The sequence below is a fragment of the Anomalospiza imberbis genome, chromosome 3 (genome assembly GCF_031753505.1).
Source record: "Anomalospiza imberbis isolate Cuckoo-Finch-1a 21T00152 chromosome 3, ASM3175350v1, whole genome shotgun sequence".
Taxonomy (NCBI): Eukaryota; Metazoa; Chordata; class Aves; order Passeriformes; family Viduidae; genus Anomalospiza; species Anomalospiza imberbis.
This window is the reverse complement of record NC_089683.1, coordinates 32,829,274-32,846,864: the sequence shown is the minus strand read 5'-3', so window position 1 is coordinate 32,846,864 and position 17,591 is coordinate 32,829,274.

Sequence of the window (17,591 nt, the reverse complement as noted above, 5' to 3'; positions counted from 1 at the left end):
GAGTGGCGCGTCCAGTCTTTCGTATAACACCTCCTGGGACGGTGTCTTCCCCATCTCCCTGGACACTCCCTTCTGATTTATAATCACTCATTCTGTGAAGAAATTCTTCCTAATGTCCAACCTAAACCTCCCTGGTGCACTTTAAGACTATATCTTTCTATCCTGTTGCTGGTCGCCTGGGAAGTCCCTCCGCCGCTTGCTAAGAGGACACTGCTGTGGTAGTGTCCGAGGGCGGTACCCAGCCATGAAAGTGACTAAGCACAGGACAAGAGGACAAGGTTCACGACCTAGCCCAAACAGGATCAGCCAGAGCAGGTTGCCTAGGTCTGTATCCAGTTGAATTTTTAATATTTCAAAGTATGGAAACTCCAGGACCTCTCTGAGCAACCCAAGTCAGTGTTTGATCATACTTGGAGTAAAAATACAGGGTTATGTTCACCTGGAGTATCACGTGTTTTAATCTGTGTCCACTGTGTCCTGTCACAGGGCAACACTGAAGGCAGAGTAGCTTCCTTGTCTTCCATCCATCAGGCATCTATATATAGACTGATAAGATCTCTTTGATCTTTCTCTAGGCTGTAGTTCCAGCTATGTCAGCCCGTCCTCATAAGAGAGATGCTCCAGTCCCTTCATCACGTTCACAGCCTTTTGTTGCACTGTCTTCAGTATGTCCGTATCTTCCTTGTGTTGGAGAATCCAGGAAAAACTCCAGGTATGCCTCAGCAGTGCTGAGCAAAATGGGAAGGATCACCTCCCTTGACCTGCTGGAAATGCTTCCCCTAATCCAGCCCAGGATGCGACCGCCCAGCTTTGCCATGGGGTCCATGATCCACCTCTTGCCCTTTTCTGCCTTCCAGCCAGTGAAGCCCCAATGTGCCGTGGTGCACAGCGTTGTTCCCCCCCAGATGCAGGTTTTGTTGTTTTCCCTTGCGAACTTCATGAGATGTTTCTCAACCCAATTCTTTAGGTGGTCAGCGTGACTACTAAATGATTATCTCAGTGACAAACTCTGTATGTCTGGTCTCGTTTGTATGAGGATTTTTGGGAAGGACTCTGGATATGTCATCACTGTGGCATCCCGGACCTAGGTCCCGCGGGGGAGCCCGCCGGTCGCAGGTCTGCAGGAGCCCCAGATGACTAAAGCTCGAATCCACCAAATAGACGGGTCGGCACACGGAGCGCTGCGGTTTTCAGAGGTTTATTCAAGGCAGGAAAAGGCAGGAAAAGGTAAAAGGAGCAAAGGGAGACAATCTCTTGAGAGGGGAGCTACCCTGAGTGCCTGGACTCCGAGGTCTGGGTGACCAGAGCCCTCGGAGCCCCCCCCGAAGGAGGGGATAGGGGTTATATCCGAGAGAGAGGAGGTGGGGTCGGGGTACATACCTCCAATGGGGTAAGATCTTGTGGGAGGGATAGGGATAGTACAAACCAATGGGAGATAAGGGAAGGAGTGGTTACAAGGAGGGAACCAATAACAGAACTTAAAACAAAGAACTTTCCAGAACCTGGGATGGTACCATTGCTTAACTGACATTAACTGGGGAGGGGACACCAAATGATGGACATAGGGATCGGCGGGAATCTTATTACCATGCCCCTACACCACAGTAGTTTCCCATGGTAATCCCGGTAGATCTCTTCTGAGACCTCCTCCCACACATCACTGTTTGCATTTGTGGTATATTGTGTTTTGATTACCTGAAATCTGTAATCTAGCACAGAGTCTGGAATAGTATTGTATGTTTATACAAGGTCTTGCCACCTTCAGAATTCACGTTGCAAATGTTGGAAAATCTGTGTTACTGTGATAAGTCTGTCTCTGAGAAATACTGCTATACTCTCCTCCTAGATAAAAATATGACATGCGAAAACATCAAGATCTGATTTTAACAGTCAGATGAAGATTGCACCTCCTTGGAGATGTCATGAAGCAGAAATATTGAGGGAGTTGAAACCCTGTCTTTTGTTCCCTTCATTATTCTGCTTGGTGTGTGTGTGTTTCATGTCCTGTCATTAGACAGCTTCTATACAAATTTCCTTTCTCATCATTAATATCATATTGTATCAGTGACTTCTGCCTGCTTCATGACTTTTGGAGTCTTCTGCCTTTGAATCTGGTTTTCTCTCCATATTTGCTGAACACTTAAAGCTTCAAATGAATCAGATTGAACCTTTTAGGTATTCATTACGTCTGGAGATGACACTCCATATTTCTCAGCAGGAACAACCAGAAGTAGACACTCCTAAAATTTTGAGTGCAACTGACTTTGATCAAAGTTATATGACAAGATAAGGAAGAAGCTTGTAACAGAATCCAAAAATATCAGTGCCTAGTCACTTAAAATAAATCAATTTGTGAGTTTGTATGAATAAATTCTTGTCACTGCTGACTTTAAGAAACAAAACACAAAAAGGAAAATGAGTACAGAGGAAATTATAAATGTATATTCCTCAGAAATAAATTATTTCATTAAACAGAGTTAAATGCTTTTGAAATTAGTCTGTCACATCTGTACTTACTTTTTTGTTGTTTTGGTTTTTTTTAGCCAAGATGTTTGTAGAGGAATTACTTAAATATGTAATAGTATCAATCAACATAATCTAAGTATTGAATGGTGCTTATCAAGAAATCATTAATAAAGCTTTTAAAGAACTCTTGGATAATGTAATGAAGTGAAATTGTGTACCCTCCAATTTTTTCATGTTCAAGATAATTCTGATTTAACCATTGAGTAAAAATGATTTGCCTTTTTATGAGACAGCCTATATCAAACAAAACATGTTGCAGTATTTATACTCAATATGTAGATATACAATGAAATCTCATAGGTGCTATGTACTTCACAATTCAGTGCTGTGTGATCTTTAAATTTTGGGGAACACAGTGTGTCTTGTAGAAATATTACATAAAGGTATCAATTTAGGAGCTTAATTGGCTGAATCCCAGAAGATCTTTCTAAGGACAGATATAAAATTACCTGAAATGCAAACTAATCTATGGAAAAAGACCTTTCTGTGAACAAGATCAAATGTGACTGAGTGGTTAGTATGCACTATAAGAACATAATGCACCAGGGATCATTTAATTACTATAGCCACATTTTTGCTTTGCACTCTTTGAAGATACATTGCAAAGCTCAAGTTCAAGTGTATTGAGAGTCAATACACTCTCAAGTGTATTGACAGTCTGTCACTCAGAATTTTAATATAGAGCCAAATCTACAGATAATAAGCTTTTCCTGACTTATATTTTGAGTAGGAGGCATCTTTGAATGTGATGGATTAACCTGTTGTTTTAGAGTTGGAAAATCTAATTTAATTGTGAATATCATTCTGCTAACTTATCACTGAATTAAGAAATTGAGAACTTAACTACAGACTGTGAAGAAATAGAGATGGTGCTAAATGGTGTGTGGGATTTGGTTTTTTCCTTAGGAAACAGATGGGTTTATGTTTAGATCTATTTCTGTATGGTAGCAGTGAAGTGCTACATTGCTTATGACTTTTAGCAATGGATCTGGATTTGTTTAGTGAGGTAAGTCTTTTAAGGTTTGGAACAAATGTGATGAAGAATTGTCTGTTATAGCTGCTGCCAAATGCTTTTTCTGTGCAAGGACAATTTGCAGTACTTGTTGTAGATGTTGCCACAAGTACTGATGTTGACTGATGTCTTTCTGTTCTCATGTGTCTCATCTCCTGACTTAGTGTGCTGCAAAACATTTAATAAGTGGAGGCCCTGTGCCATACTTATGCTTTTATGCAAAATCAGTCTGTCACTCACTTATTACATAGCACTGACAATTGCTCCATAGGGCAAATAAATATCCCCTGTAAGCCTGGTTTGTTACCTTTCCAGATCCATATAAAACTCAAAATTGAGAAGGTTAGATCCAAACAAATGGAAAATAATCCTTCAAAATTTAAAATTATTTTAAAGAATAGAATTCTAAATTACTGAATTCTTAACAACAGTAATTCTAAATTACTGAATTCTTAATAACAAACACCAAGGAGCTTTAAACTTTTACTTGAGTATCTTTTATCTTTTAAGAAGAAACATGGAAGAAAAAAAGACCAACACTATTAGCTCTGTCCCTGTTGGTGTTTTATTTTCAAGATCAACATTTACTGGATAAGATGAAGCCAGTGTAGAACTTAGATGATGTCTGTAAAATCTCCTATATTGGGGAAATGTGTATCCTCAGAGGGTTTTTTTTCCCCTCATGGACTAATGAGAAAAACAGACTTGCCAAGGTTTGAGAGGAACATACTAGGGCTCACAGGAGTTGAGGCTGGTGAGAAAGTTTTCCCTTTACAACATAGAGACGTCTGCAGAGAAAGGGAAGTGCCTCCAGTCCTCTCACTTTGGCTGTGCCTCCAGAATTTCCAAGGGCTGCAAACGATTTCTGTAGCTCAGGATGTCAGTCGGTGAGCCTCTGCTCTGGATGTTTCTTGCTGGAAGACACTCCAGAATTTACAGTCAAAGTAGAGGAAGTAGCTGGAAAAATTTCCAGTATTGCTGGAAAAATTTCCAGTATTGCTGGAAAATATGAACCGATTCATCACATTTTTATTTTATTTTAAAGAATAGTAGTGATTTGACAAGATAATTTGTTTTGGACAAACTACACACTACAGCTACTGTCAGTAACTGTCAGCTACTCTACAGTAACTACACACAAAGCTACTGTCTCAGGCTGAATGCAGATGTAATCTGACTTTTTCTAGTTTTAAATTGGTCCTATTAAAAGAGTGGAGATTTCTTTACTCTGCTTTTCACAGTGAACTTTAACATATAATGTGAGCAATTATCTTGTTCTATGATTGTAGTTAGTTGCTGGTGTTGATTTAATCTACTGATTGAAAGCCCACAGTACAAAAAAGAAGTAATTACAACATTCTTGTCCATTTCTGTAAAACTGTTAAGAACTTAATAGAGTTGCTAGTGAAATCAGTTAATAGACTGATTGTCTTCAGTCATGACTGAATGAAGCCCTAAATCATGGAACATAGTGATATTAATAATGGTGTCAGAGAAAGGTTTAAGACTAGTAGAACTAAGATTTGAATCTGTTCTCTCTGGTAGACATCACTGAAATGTCTTATGTTCTGTGCTCAGCAGCAGCTAAAATTGTAAAAAGTCACAGTCTCTGTTCAAGGGTATGAACACTACAGAAAGGCTAAGTGACTCCTTGAAGTGGTCTTCAGCATTGCATTTGCAAGGAATTATTCTCTGTAAGCAAAAATTCTTTGCCAAAATTGTATGTGTAATATTTTAAAACTAAATTATAAATAAAATCATAACTTGAAGATAGTTCTAGAGAATGTAATAATTACAATGTAATTTTAAGATACTGGCTTATATTAAACTCTTCATTAAAATTTACATGCCTAATAATTTTAATACAATTTATTTAGAATGCTATCTGAGCTTTTGTAAGTTCTAAAGCAAAGAACACATATTTTCTCCAGTCTATAATTTTTTATTTTCTTAGAAGCTTACATTAACTGTGAATGAACAGACATGTATGCTTCTCATATAAAAGCACTGCTAAACATCTGGGTGTTTATTTTCCACAAATACTTTTCAGCAAGGCAATAAATCTCGATAATTTCACCACCAAGAACCTGACAGTTACAGCAATTATATGTTCAGCAGGAACACTTTAGAGAAGCTTTGTTGAGGCAGCCATACAATTAAGGAGAATTATACAATGTTGAATTTTAAGAGCAAAAGTAATTCTTGTGTCCTGCCCTCTGTAAAAGGCCATGCAGCTTTCAAAAGCTGAAGCGAGTTTACCAAACTTTTTGAAGACTCTGCTGTCTTGATGGAAAGATTTCATATCAAGAGTGCCTCTTGATGTTCTTGGGCAGATCTTTATTGATTAATTATTCTGATTGATGAAAAAGGATGAAATTATATGCCACCTGTATAAACAGAAAATGCAGAGTAGAAGAGGCTGGAAATTAGCAAATCTCTTCTTTCCAAGGAGTCCTTGGCTGATTTTAGACTACTCACTTCTAAAAAGAACTTCTGATATTGCACACTTCTGCATATCCTTATCTGTCCTCACCATCTTGTGTTTGCATATGTCTTTTTGGTTCAAGGAATGCACTGATTCAGCACTTAATTATAATCAGCATCAAGGAAGAGACATGTAGTCCATAGTCTCCCTCTTTCCACAAGCAGAGGTTCTTAATATCAAGCAAAATTCCTTCTGCACCATTTCTGTGACTTCCCTTTCTCACAACTTGTTGAACTTGGTCTCAGCTTCAAAATGCAGAGAAAAGGAATTTTTATCCCAAATGTATTTCTTTCTGGGACTCAGTTCCTAGACCCTCTTCTTTGTTGATAGGTATAGTCTGATTTGCCAACAAGCCTTAAACTCGAAAGGGTCTGTTTTTTCCCCAGGTCAGCTTTTATCAGTCCTTTTCATGGAATTTGTCTGCTTGTTTACAATCCTTTTAGTGTAATATAAATGACACAACAGAAAATAGGTATCTTTTAAAAATCAATGCTTAAATTGGTTAATTCAAGCTTGAATTAAGAAATATTTTTCTAAAAATAATTTAAAAATAATTCTTTCCATATATATATTTTTATTTATTTTACTATATGGAACCTATCCCACCATCACATTACTGTGTCACAGAGAAAAACCAGGGAAAATTACAGTTTCATGTCTTGAAGCACAAGATTAATTGAGTATGGGATGCAACAAATGTTGGCTTTCAGTAAATTACCCAGGCATTCTTTATTAGATTTGACACCAGAATTTGAATCTCCTGAATCGAGGAAATCCATATTTTGAGTGCACACTGGCTGAAGATTTCCTTTCCTTATTCTTTTTTTCCAAGCTATCAATTCAGATGAAATCTTGCTATTGCACAGTTGGTGGAGGAAAAGGTAAAGAACTGATCACTTTAAATCTAGGCCAGTCATTGGATGATCTTCACCTTTTCTGAAAGAAAAAAAAAATCAGTGCATGGCATTACATCTTTTAAATATTTGCAAAAAGATGTAACTTTGGTTTTGCTATGGATCTTCATAATGACTTCAAGATTACTGTTAATTATGTCTATTGATCTGAAATAATTAATAAACAAAAAACCTGCAAAGTTGCATGCGACAGATACTTCTTTCTAATATACACATCCAAAGATCAAGCTGTAGATGATGAAAGAGATGTGAGAAAAGCTTTAGGAGGTGTGACAATTCAGAAATTAGCTGAAATATGGTGTGCAGGAGTTTGGATGCAAAGTGAAAGCAGAGGTGGGAGGCTCAGACCAGGGCAGGTGACAGCAAAAGTTTGTATTTGCTTTTATGTACTCAGGGAGATGAAAGTTAGAAAGAGAACAGGTAGCGACACAGCGATAGCCTTAAAAGAGTAAATTGAATGGTGTTGGAAATGTCTCCCTAACTTTTGTGCCAATACTTTTTTTCTTCACACATTAGAAGTTACTGGAAAAGGCAACAAAAGTTCTTACTTTGTTTTTGGCAAGCTTTCATTAATTACCCCTCAGATTTTCCATTATGAGAATTCTTATTCTTGATTTCTGTATTTTGTCTATGTCCTCTGGGTTTTGCTTCCATCAGTTTCCCTGCTCACTCTACTCAATCCAACTGATGTGTTTTTCATCTTCATCTCTACCTTTTACAGATTTTACCAATCTTTCTGGAGTTCCCTCAAGGGCTAAAGTCACTGTGTTACCACCCTCTTCTTTATGTCCTTCCGCAGAAAATGTTTCCCTGGAAACCCTAATCCTATTCCCTCAGAAAAGTTAATCCATGCCATTTTTCTCTATATTTACTCTTCCTATTTTTGTATTAATAAGATCTTTATTTAACTAGGTGAAATAAAGAGAAGAAAAAAGCTCCAATATTTTGAATGACCTTGAGTATGTGTGACTGTAACATCCCTATTTAACAGGAGGGACCCTATTTTGCACCTGAAATGATGAATTAGAACTTTAAAAAGACAGACCACAGAGAGATATACAAATACTAAGGAAAACAGATAATTGCAAGATCAACCATATGGTTCTGTATATACCAATCTGGTGTGTTATGGGAATTTTTAAGGTTAGATTCCTCACTCTTTCTCCTTGCAGCTAAGCAGAATGCAGCAACCTATAATTTCAGATTTCACCACACTGTAGTGTGTCCCAGAACAGAGGGTCATAACAGGGCCCTAATCACAGAATCATAGAATGGCCTGGGTTTGAAGGAATCTTAGAGATTGTGAAGTCCAAGCCCCCTGCCATGGGTAGGGACACCTTTTACTAGGCCAGCTTGCTCAGGGCTCCATCCAAGTGGCACTTCTAAAGATGGAATATTCTCAACTTCTCTGTTCAGTGCCTCACCATCCTCACAGTAAAAAATGTCTTCGTAATATCCGATCCAAACCTCAATTCAGTTTAAAGCCCTTATCACTTTTTCTGTCTTTACAGACCCTTGTAAAAAGTTCCTCTCCAGCTTTCCAAAAGGCCCCCTTAAGATACTGGAATGCTGCTACAAGGTCTTCCTGGAGCCTTGTCTTTTCCAAGCTGAGCAATGTCGATTCTCTCAGCCTTTTTTCATAGGAGAGGTGTTCTGTCCCTCTCATTATCCCTATAGCCCTCCTCTGGACTTTCTCCAACAGGTCAGTGTCCTTCCTGGGCTGAGGACAGCAGAGCTGGATATGTAATCCAAAATGGAGAATATCACATCAGTTTGTCCTTTTTTTGGGTTATAGTTGTCTCTCAGGAAACTGAGCACAGAAGAAGGTAATTTTACTTTTAAATAGTAGGATCCTACTGCATTAAATAACTCTCCTGTGGCTGTATTACTGAGATACAGTAATTGCTGCATTTTTACAGAAAGCCAAATATTGAGATATTTTGCAGCTCCCATTTGACTGTATTGTCCTTGAAAGTGATCACTGAAGTGTGTTAAAAAGGAGTAGCACATACTGAAAAATAAGTACAAATGTTCATTTTCTTGCAAAATTATGCTGTGGGATTGCAATAAGTAGGAACATTTGAAGTCAATGCATGTTACAAAACTGGAGTTCATGTGTCATAAAATATGACTGCTCATTATAGGCCATTATTTTCCTTGTGCCTTACTCACTTTGGCATTCTTTTATTTAGTGCTGTTTAAATCAGCAACTTTAGTAAATTATTTTTGTGCAAATGATGTATACCATGAATCTGGTTTCACCATTTATAAGGCATCTATTTTTTTTAACCAGAAGGAAAATTACAGTCCTTTCTTCATTTATTTTGTAATCCCTGAGCAGTACTGGGAAGTGTGGAGTCAATCAGTGCAAATTAGTCAAGCCATATATCTGAAAAGCAATGAGCCACTGAAGAAATAATTTTGAAGAAGAGGGCTTTTTATTAACCTTTCTAACACCACCCTGAAAGGTGCTAGGGATTCTCAGTTCAAACCAGCTTCAAAGACAATTCAGTGTTTAGTATTTTCTTGCAGAACTGGGGGTGCAGAGATGAGGGTCAGATGATAATATGCTGATAAGATCACTAACACTTGTGAAAGGCAATGCTATATTTTAAAAAAGCATGTTTTTTCCAATTTTTAGTATGTCATGGATTGTGCAGTGACAAAAAATGGCAGAAGATGGCACTAAGAGATTGCAAAATACAGTGGTTTGGTGTGACATATTCTAGTTAAACAACCTACTCTCTTGCAATAAGGATGATTGTATAACAGGTGATAAATGGGGATTTCTGGGCTCCTTCAGGACATTATTTTCTAAATTTCTTTTTGCATTTTTCTTCTCATCAGAGGAAAATCTCCAGTTTATCTGGCATTTATACTCTTTTATCTGAGTGTGGGAAAATTGAATAGTTTTTCACACTGCATTGCCATCTGTGTGGAAGTGCTTGAAATTCACTGCTCATACTTTTTAAATCTGTGCTGTATGAAAATCACTCCAAATTTAGCATTATATTAAATATGGTATCATGTGCTGATAGAAACAAAGTAGGGGCGAAACAACCACGTCAGTAATGCACATGCAGCTTTGCAGCCTTGCTAGTGAAGCAATGTGGACAAGGGGCTGTTCAGTTTATCCACTGCTAAACTCCAGCAAGGAAGATAGGCTGCTGTGGACCCAGAGTGGTGTTAGCAGCTGTAGTCAACCCCAGGAGGGTGGAGCTGGTGAGCCCTGCGGGAATTTTTTTATGTGCTCTCATGACACCAAGGCTCTAGGGTCTTCTCATGACTTTCCAGTCCAGGGCTATGACCTGGTGACACAAAACTGCCTTTCTTGGCTAGAGAAATTACTTTTGAATACACAAATAATTACTGCCTGTGATACCTATATGAAAAACAGAGAGCTTTATTTCTGCAGACTGATTCCTGTAAGATTTGTCCAATTTAAGAACTGCTAAGAAAATGTATGAGTTATTTGCAAAATATGGGTGTGTAATTTCTCAGTGCTAATGATTTTATTAGGTCTGTTTTGAAATTTTCAGTAGCAGCTTTACATTAGTATATAAAGCTATGTTCTGCAGCCCCAGTGTATACTTTAAGTTTCTCTCAAATAAAATATTCACATTTTCTGAAACCTTTCCAATAGTAAAGATGATAGCATTTTTAGTTAATGCTTTTTGTCCTTAGATCTAAAAATGACTTTTAAATGTACAGACCTCTCACCAGAAAGGGCTTTATGTGATCAAACAAAGTAAAATTAACATCAAGCAACAATGAGCAATAAATGTCTTCTACAATGACCGGCAAGGTATTGCCTAAGCTCTGTTTTAGTGGGGAAAGGTAGATGTGGAAGAGACCTTAATGTTAGTCTAAGTTCATTATGACTTTTCCTCAACAAAATTATTCTTTTTCAGCAACTGTTTTAATGTAGTTGCTGGGGAGTTATGTGGTTATGCATGATTTTTATCTGATAGCTAAGCCAGAGGTCGAAGTACAAAACTGACCTGTTTAGAAAGATTATGTGGATTTGTCGTGGTCCCTGAAGGCCTTGGTCTCTAAGCCAGGAGAGGGATTACTGGTATGAATATTTTCATCTTTCACTGTAGTTCACATGTACCTGATTGCTTCCAAAGAAGTTTTCAACATTTTAGGAGATAAAAAACAAAATTCAATGGATTTTCTTCAGCTTTCTTTTTTAATAATGATGTTCCTGGGAAGGAGAAGTGGACATTCCATCATATGTCTTTTCAGGACAGCGTTTGATCACATGTGGCATAGGAGCTTCTCTGCACTGTAGTACTGGGCGCAGCATTTAAAACCTATGTATTCATTAAAAGACAACTAGTAGGAAAAATGAAGTACAACTTCATTTGAAGTAAACAACTTCAGGTTTAAATAATCCATTTACTCCAAATTTGTGAGAAAGATAGAGTAACTTTAGAAGTAATATAATTCTTTCTTTCTTTATGTTAATATTTTTGTTTGGTGCTAAAATTCTCCTTCATTATAATAGTCAATTCATAATAATGAAATTATAGTAATGGAACCTTTTATGGCATATTTACCCCATTAATTCTAATGAGAAAGTGATAAAGATCCGTCAGTTTTGATTCAATGGTATAAAGAACATAAAAGTTTGGGTTACTGAAGTTCACATTTTTGTGTTTAACTCACAAGGATTCATTGGAGCCGTTTGCATTGGTAAACATATCTGAACTAAAAGTGTGAATTGTTTTCCTACAATCTACCTAGAAATTATTTTAAATTGTGAATAGGTTTTCTTTGCAAAATTGCTGTTATTATGGTAGCTTGTGGCTTCGTGCTACTTTTCTCAGCCCCGGTCAGCTCTCGAATGCCTGGCTTGGGCATCTCAGCTTTTCGTCGGGGCCGGGGCTCGTCGCAATTCCTGGGTGCTATTGCTGCCACGCTCCGGGGTGGGCTGTTGGCCACGCTTCGCCATCGACATGAGGGAAGAAACAAAGAGGCAGGGAATTCGTCCAAATCTGTCTGCGTGGTGGCTGGATGCTTTATTGGCTGCGAGAGCTGAGGTGGAAAAGCTGCAGCCGCTCCCAGCTTCGCACGGATGCAAATGGCCTCGAGCATGCCGAGGAGTGGGATGAAATAGGGAAGGGACAGGGCGGACGGGGAGTCCTCCCGCCCAATGGATACAGACGTTGTGGTGATGACGTGTACTACAGCGACCAATGGGAACACGGCAGGGGCGGAGACGGGACTTTGGGGTGAGTGGGACTGTGAGAACGGGGAGACAGGCACGGAAACTGCACTAGGGGAAAACCCGGGGGATGCACGAGGGTACAGAGAACTGGAAAACTAGCAAGGAAAAATCCCATAATTTGAACCAAACCCAGGATGCAACAGTAGCTTTTTGAAAATTCAACTGCAATGCTGCTTTTTATTCTTATTCTTACCCTTTTGAATCCACAGAATTGGAAGCTCTCAGGTAGACTTCCATGGCTTTTCAGGATTTAATTGTTTACCCATCTTTACCCATTTACAAAGATGTTTCATATTTCAGGTTTGTATTCTGATAAAAACTGTCTTGCAGTGAGAATTCTGTTAATATATGGAAATCAGAAAGTTATCTGTATGACAACTTTTTATCATATGTGAAGAAGTAATGGATGCTTTCAAGTCAAGACCTTTCTTTTTTTTTTTTGCTGTTTTTGTCATAATCAATACAGTACCATGATTGACAACTTCTGTCTGCTATTGACGTGTTTTCAAGATCATTTTAGCCTCTGGCTTCTCCTGCCCATAATTTTGAATGATACAAAGTATTTTGAAGCCCAACACAAACAATTTCTGATTTCAGTAAGAAATCCTTGCCATTGCTCGTACCATGGAAAATTTGGGTTTTCATACACTGTCACTGAATGCAGCCTCACGATGATTGCTTTCTTGTGTGCTGCTGTATGATACTGGAAATAGTTGACTGTGGTGAACTGGTCCTCTTGTCAGGAGAGGGCAAAAATCACTAAATTAGTTACGTGATTTCACCTCAATGACAAGCATGAACATGTTTTAATGACAACATTTTTATGTATTACCCAAATCTATTAACTTCTGATGAATTCCAGAATAGAAGGAATTCTAGAATTCAGGTTGAATGTCCATTTTTCATCAGACTATTGCAGAAAACCTCTTGCAATACAGGTTTCTGAGAGAGTCTTGCCCATTTCTTTGGCCTTTCTACTGGCCAGAAGTGAATGACAACCATATGGAGCAGTTTGGATGCAGTTTATCAGGTTATGCATGACAGCACAAGATATGAAGTCAAAAACGGCTAGACCTTCCGGACTGAAATGGGATAAGCAATACATTGGCCCTGTCTTAAAGATTCAAGGGAGAACTTTTCCTGCAATGACTGGACTAAACCATTTTGCTGTTCTGTCATAATCTTGATGAGTGCCTTTGCCCTCATATTTATTTTCCCTTAAGGTCTGATCCAAAGATCATTCACAGAAGAGAGGATCTTCCAGTGGGCTCTGGCTCATGTCAGTGTGTGAGGTCAGGTCAGGCATCACAAAGCTTGGCAAGAAAGGGAACCAGGTCACAAAGACCACAAAGGCAAAGAAAATCCACAAGTGACATTTCAGAGTGGAGTGAAAAATGGCACTAAGTCAAAATTCATCTTGACAAAGTCAGACATTGAAAAGTTACCTGTCATATTTTCCTCATAGCCATAGGATAAGAAAGAAATGAGCTAGTGATTCGTTGAACCTGTTTAGATATCTAGGTTGAGATGAACTGCCTTCTGTACGTGCCTCTTTCTCTCCTTCAACTATAGAGGAGCCCAGGGGACTAGCTGACATTTAGGGAGCTGACTTTTAGGTGATAAAGTCAGAAAATTCCTGTCAAAGGAATCTGTGGAAGTATCTCTTTTGCTCTCTGTCCTTTACTTCCTCCTACCCATTCAGACAGTATTACAGGTAGGTCTGCTGGCTTGAAAAGGCACCTTCCTGAAACATTTGGAGGTATGGAGACTATGCTATCCTCTAGAAGAATCTCAGCTAGGAAACAGACATCACATCCTTTGACCTGGAGTAAGTTTTTCTTTCTCTGAAAATCAGGATTTTTCCAATTCAAGACTAATAATTAAAATCGAATAAGCTTCTTAGATTACTTAAAGTGAGAATAGAGCTCAAGATTCAACTGCACCTCTGTTTTCTTCCTAAATAGTATAAATATCCCCTATTATTCCTTCCATCCTTTCTAACAATATGTTAGCATGAATTTAAATAAGGTTTTCCTATATCCCAGCTGCTGGTCTAACTACTGCACTAGAGGTAACACATTCTTGTTGAAATCAAAGACTTAATAAGTCGACTTTGTATTTAATGTGTGTCTACGAATCTGGGCCAACATTTATTCAGGAGAATACATGCAGAAATAATTTTGTTTCTTTCCTTGTATTGTTATATAAAACAGAGTATAGCTGTGTCCTTCACACAGAAGAAAAGCACTTCAAAACAAAATGTACCTTCTGTTTAATTCCATAGAGGAGAAAAACTGACACCTAATTTCTTTAGACCATTTGTTTACTGGGTTGGGCTGAGTTCACTTTTTTCATATTTTCAAAGGAGATGTTTTACAAGTAGCTTGTTTCCTAAAGGTATTTGTGTTAAAAAAATATTAGTTGCTCTACAGTGTGGTTTTTTTACTTCATACTGCCTTTTTAAGGACCAAAATCTTTGGTAATTGATAGTCAATAACATTTAAGCTTCTAAATTTAATTAAAAATGTGTTTAGGCTATTAAAGGAGTTAAATTTTAGATGATTTGGAAAATTTAGATTTGTATATTGAATCACTTTATGATTTTGTACTCAGTTTTGAAAGAAAGTTATTTGATTAGAAATACTATTTTTTTTTAAGCGGACCATAATTATTCATTGAAGTGTTACATTTTGGTTCATTGCAAACAAATATCTTCAAGAAATTATTAGTGCAAATGGAGGCATCTTTTATAAGACACTCATGAGCTGTTTTGGAAATGATCATCACTTGAGACACAGACTTTGGTTTCTTTACTTTTTTCCCATTTCTTTTTAATCACTGAGAGAGAGAGAACAAAGTGTTTGTTACAGCAAGGCAAGAAAATAGAAGAAATAAATTAAAATGGATCTGCTCATGAACTGTGAATATTGTGGTGGAACCATAGGAAGTTTGAATTTGACAATTGCTAAAATATATATGGATCCAGATAGTCCAGACTCAGATATGTAACTTAAAGTCACTGTTTTTGTAGCAAGTGCTATCTATTAAGAAAATGTCAGCTCTGGAACAAATAGAAATGTTGCAGTTCTTTAAGGAATGGTATCACCCTGCAGCAGACCCCCACAGATAGGAATGTTAGAATGACCCTTAAACCCTAGAGGGAACCTATTGGCCAGAGGCCAGATGGCCCCAACCCCCCAGAACCTAGATAAAAACCCACTCCGCCATTGTTTGGTCTCTTTTTCCTCCTTCTCCCCAGAAAATAAACACATGGAAACTGAGCCTCTCTCTCCTGGCTTCTAAAGCTCTGCTCCTCAGCTGTCCCCCAAGACTGAGCTAGCATAACAGTTCAGGGGGGCAGTCAGAGGGGATTGCATTATAGAAATATTACTCTTTTTTTTTTTTTTTAGTTACATGTTCATTATTTGATTCTGAACCTATGGATATACCAAAAAATAGGGTAAGACATTTAGTATGATTGTGAAGACATGCTTCTTCCTGAAGCTAATATGAGCCGTCTTCAAAATGTGAAAGCAAAATATATAAAATTATAAAACAGTCCGCTCTGTATTTTAAAATATTTTAGAATATTGTTAAAATTAGTTAAAATGCTTAAAAGTAAAAACATTTGCCAAACATAAAATTAAGCTAGTTTATTCTCAGTGCAATTTTTTTTGGGTTAGTCAGAATTTTAGGCACTTCTGGGAATGCTTCAGTGTTAAAATATATGAAGGTAAATTTTTCCTTATCTGTTTCATTGTCCTAAGAAATGCCTAGATCAGAAATATTTTGAATGGTGCTCATCAAAAGAGTCTTTTAATATCCTTTCTGAATCCCTGCAATTAATTCTTCCAAAGCTTCAGGATTAGCTTGACTAATAAACTCAGTTCTGAATAAACAACATTGTTCTTCATTGCTTATAAACCTATCTGTTGACAACAATGAATCAGCCAAAAGCAAGAAAGTCAGAGGAAAATTAAAATCCTTTCTCATATTTTATCAAGAAGAAACAATATTTTGCCTTCTCTCTGAAGTTGGTTTTGAGGCTAAGTCTTGAAAAAGTGCTAACAATTCTCCCTGGTGAGCACACTCTTCCGTGTAATCCATGCAGTTTCTGAAACTGAGAAATACAGAGCAAAGAGCATAATTTACAGATTTAACTCTGAAAATTACATACACATCTTCCTCCTTGGGTTTGAACTAGAAGCTAGAAATATCTTTATGTAAAACAGTTGTAGCCATTCCTGTGTTGATTTGCCACACTTTACCCTCGGTAAAGCTGCAGCATGTAGTCCATGCTGTGTTCAATGAGAAAATTTAAAGAGTTTGCAGACTGTGGTTGTCTCTCTCTTGATGGATTTGGACCACAAATACAAACATACAAACATTTGATTCAAACATAAACCTGGGACATACCTCCTGCACAGAAAAAAATGCTCTTGAATAACTATTAATTATTAATAATAACAGATTATTAATAATGTGAACACACAAAGTAAAACTGATTCCAGATGGCTTTGTAAACTCCAGCAACACAGCAAACATTAGATAAATTGTTCTGCTCATTAGTCTCAGTAGATGAACTAAGCTGTTAAACAGGAATACAAAAAAACCAAAATCCTATTATACATATAATTTTGATCTGTTCAGAATTTTAGACTCTCATGCTGAACCCTAATTTTAATGCAAGTGCTATGTTCTGGTGTGGGGGACAGAAGACTGACTCTGCTAGCTTGGTTTTGGATTTCATACTGATACAAACAAGCCTGGTTCATAAGAGATAAAAATTGGAAGTAAAAGTCACAAAACAAGGTATATGAACATTAAAGTTGTAAACTCCACAACTTTTTTTGATGATTACAAAAGCTGAGAGTGAGTATGGTGGATATAATTTGTGCGAGCAAACATTGTCACCCAAATATCGAATGGGGCTTCATGTACTTTTGTGTCCTCAGTCAAATGCTTGATATAATTCCAGCAGTAGCTTCCCAGCTGGAAGATTTTGGCTTAAATGACCGCATCACTTCCTGAAGGTGACAGAAGCTGTGTTCCCTTCTACATTCCCTTCTAGGAGCCCATTCACACCTTTGAAATACAATTTTCATCTTTTGAATGCATAATAGGAAAAGTGTTCCTTTGTGTTTGGCAATGTACATTTTACCTTTAGGCTGTGGGTTGAAGAGTGCTCCTCTGTGGACCTTTCTTGATGCCAAATTTCAGCTATTCCTTTGCTGTGCTCTGGGTTAGTAAAAGTAACATTATATCAAGTTTGCAGGAGCAAGGGAAAGTTCAAGCAAGGAGAGCTTGGTAAGCGACTGTCATTTACATCAAGCTGGCTGATTCTGTCCTTGCTTATCCAAGGCATACCTCCAGGAAGATTTCCCCCAGTGTGAACATTTTTTTAGGATCTCTTATTTTCTG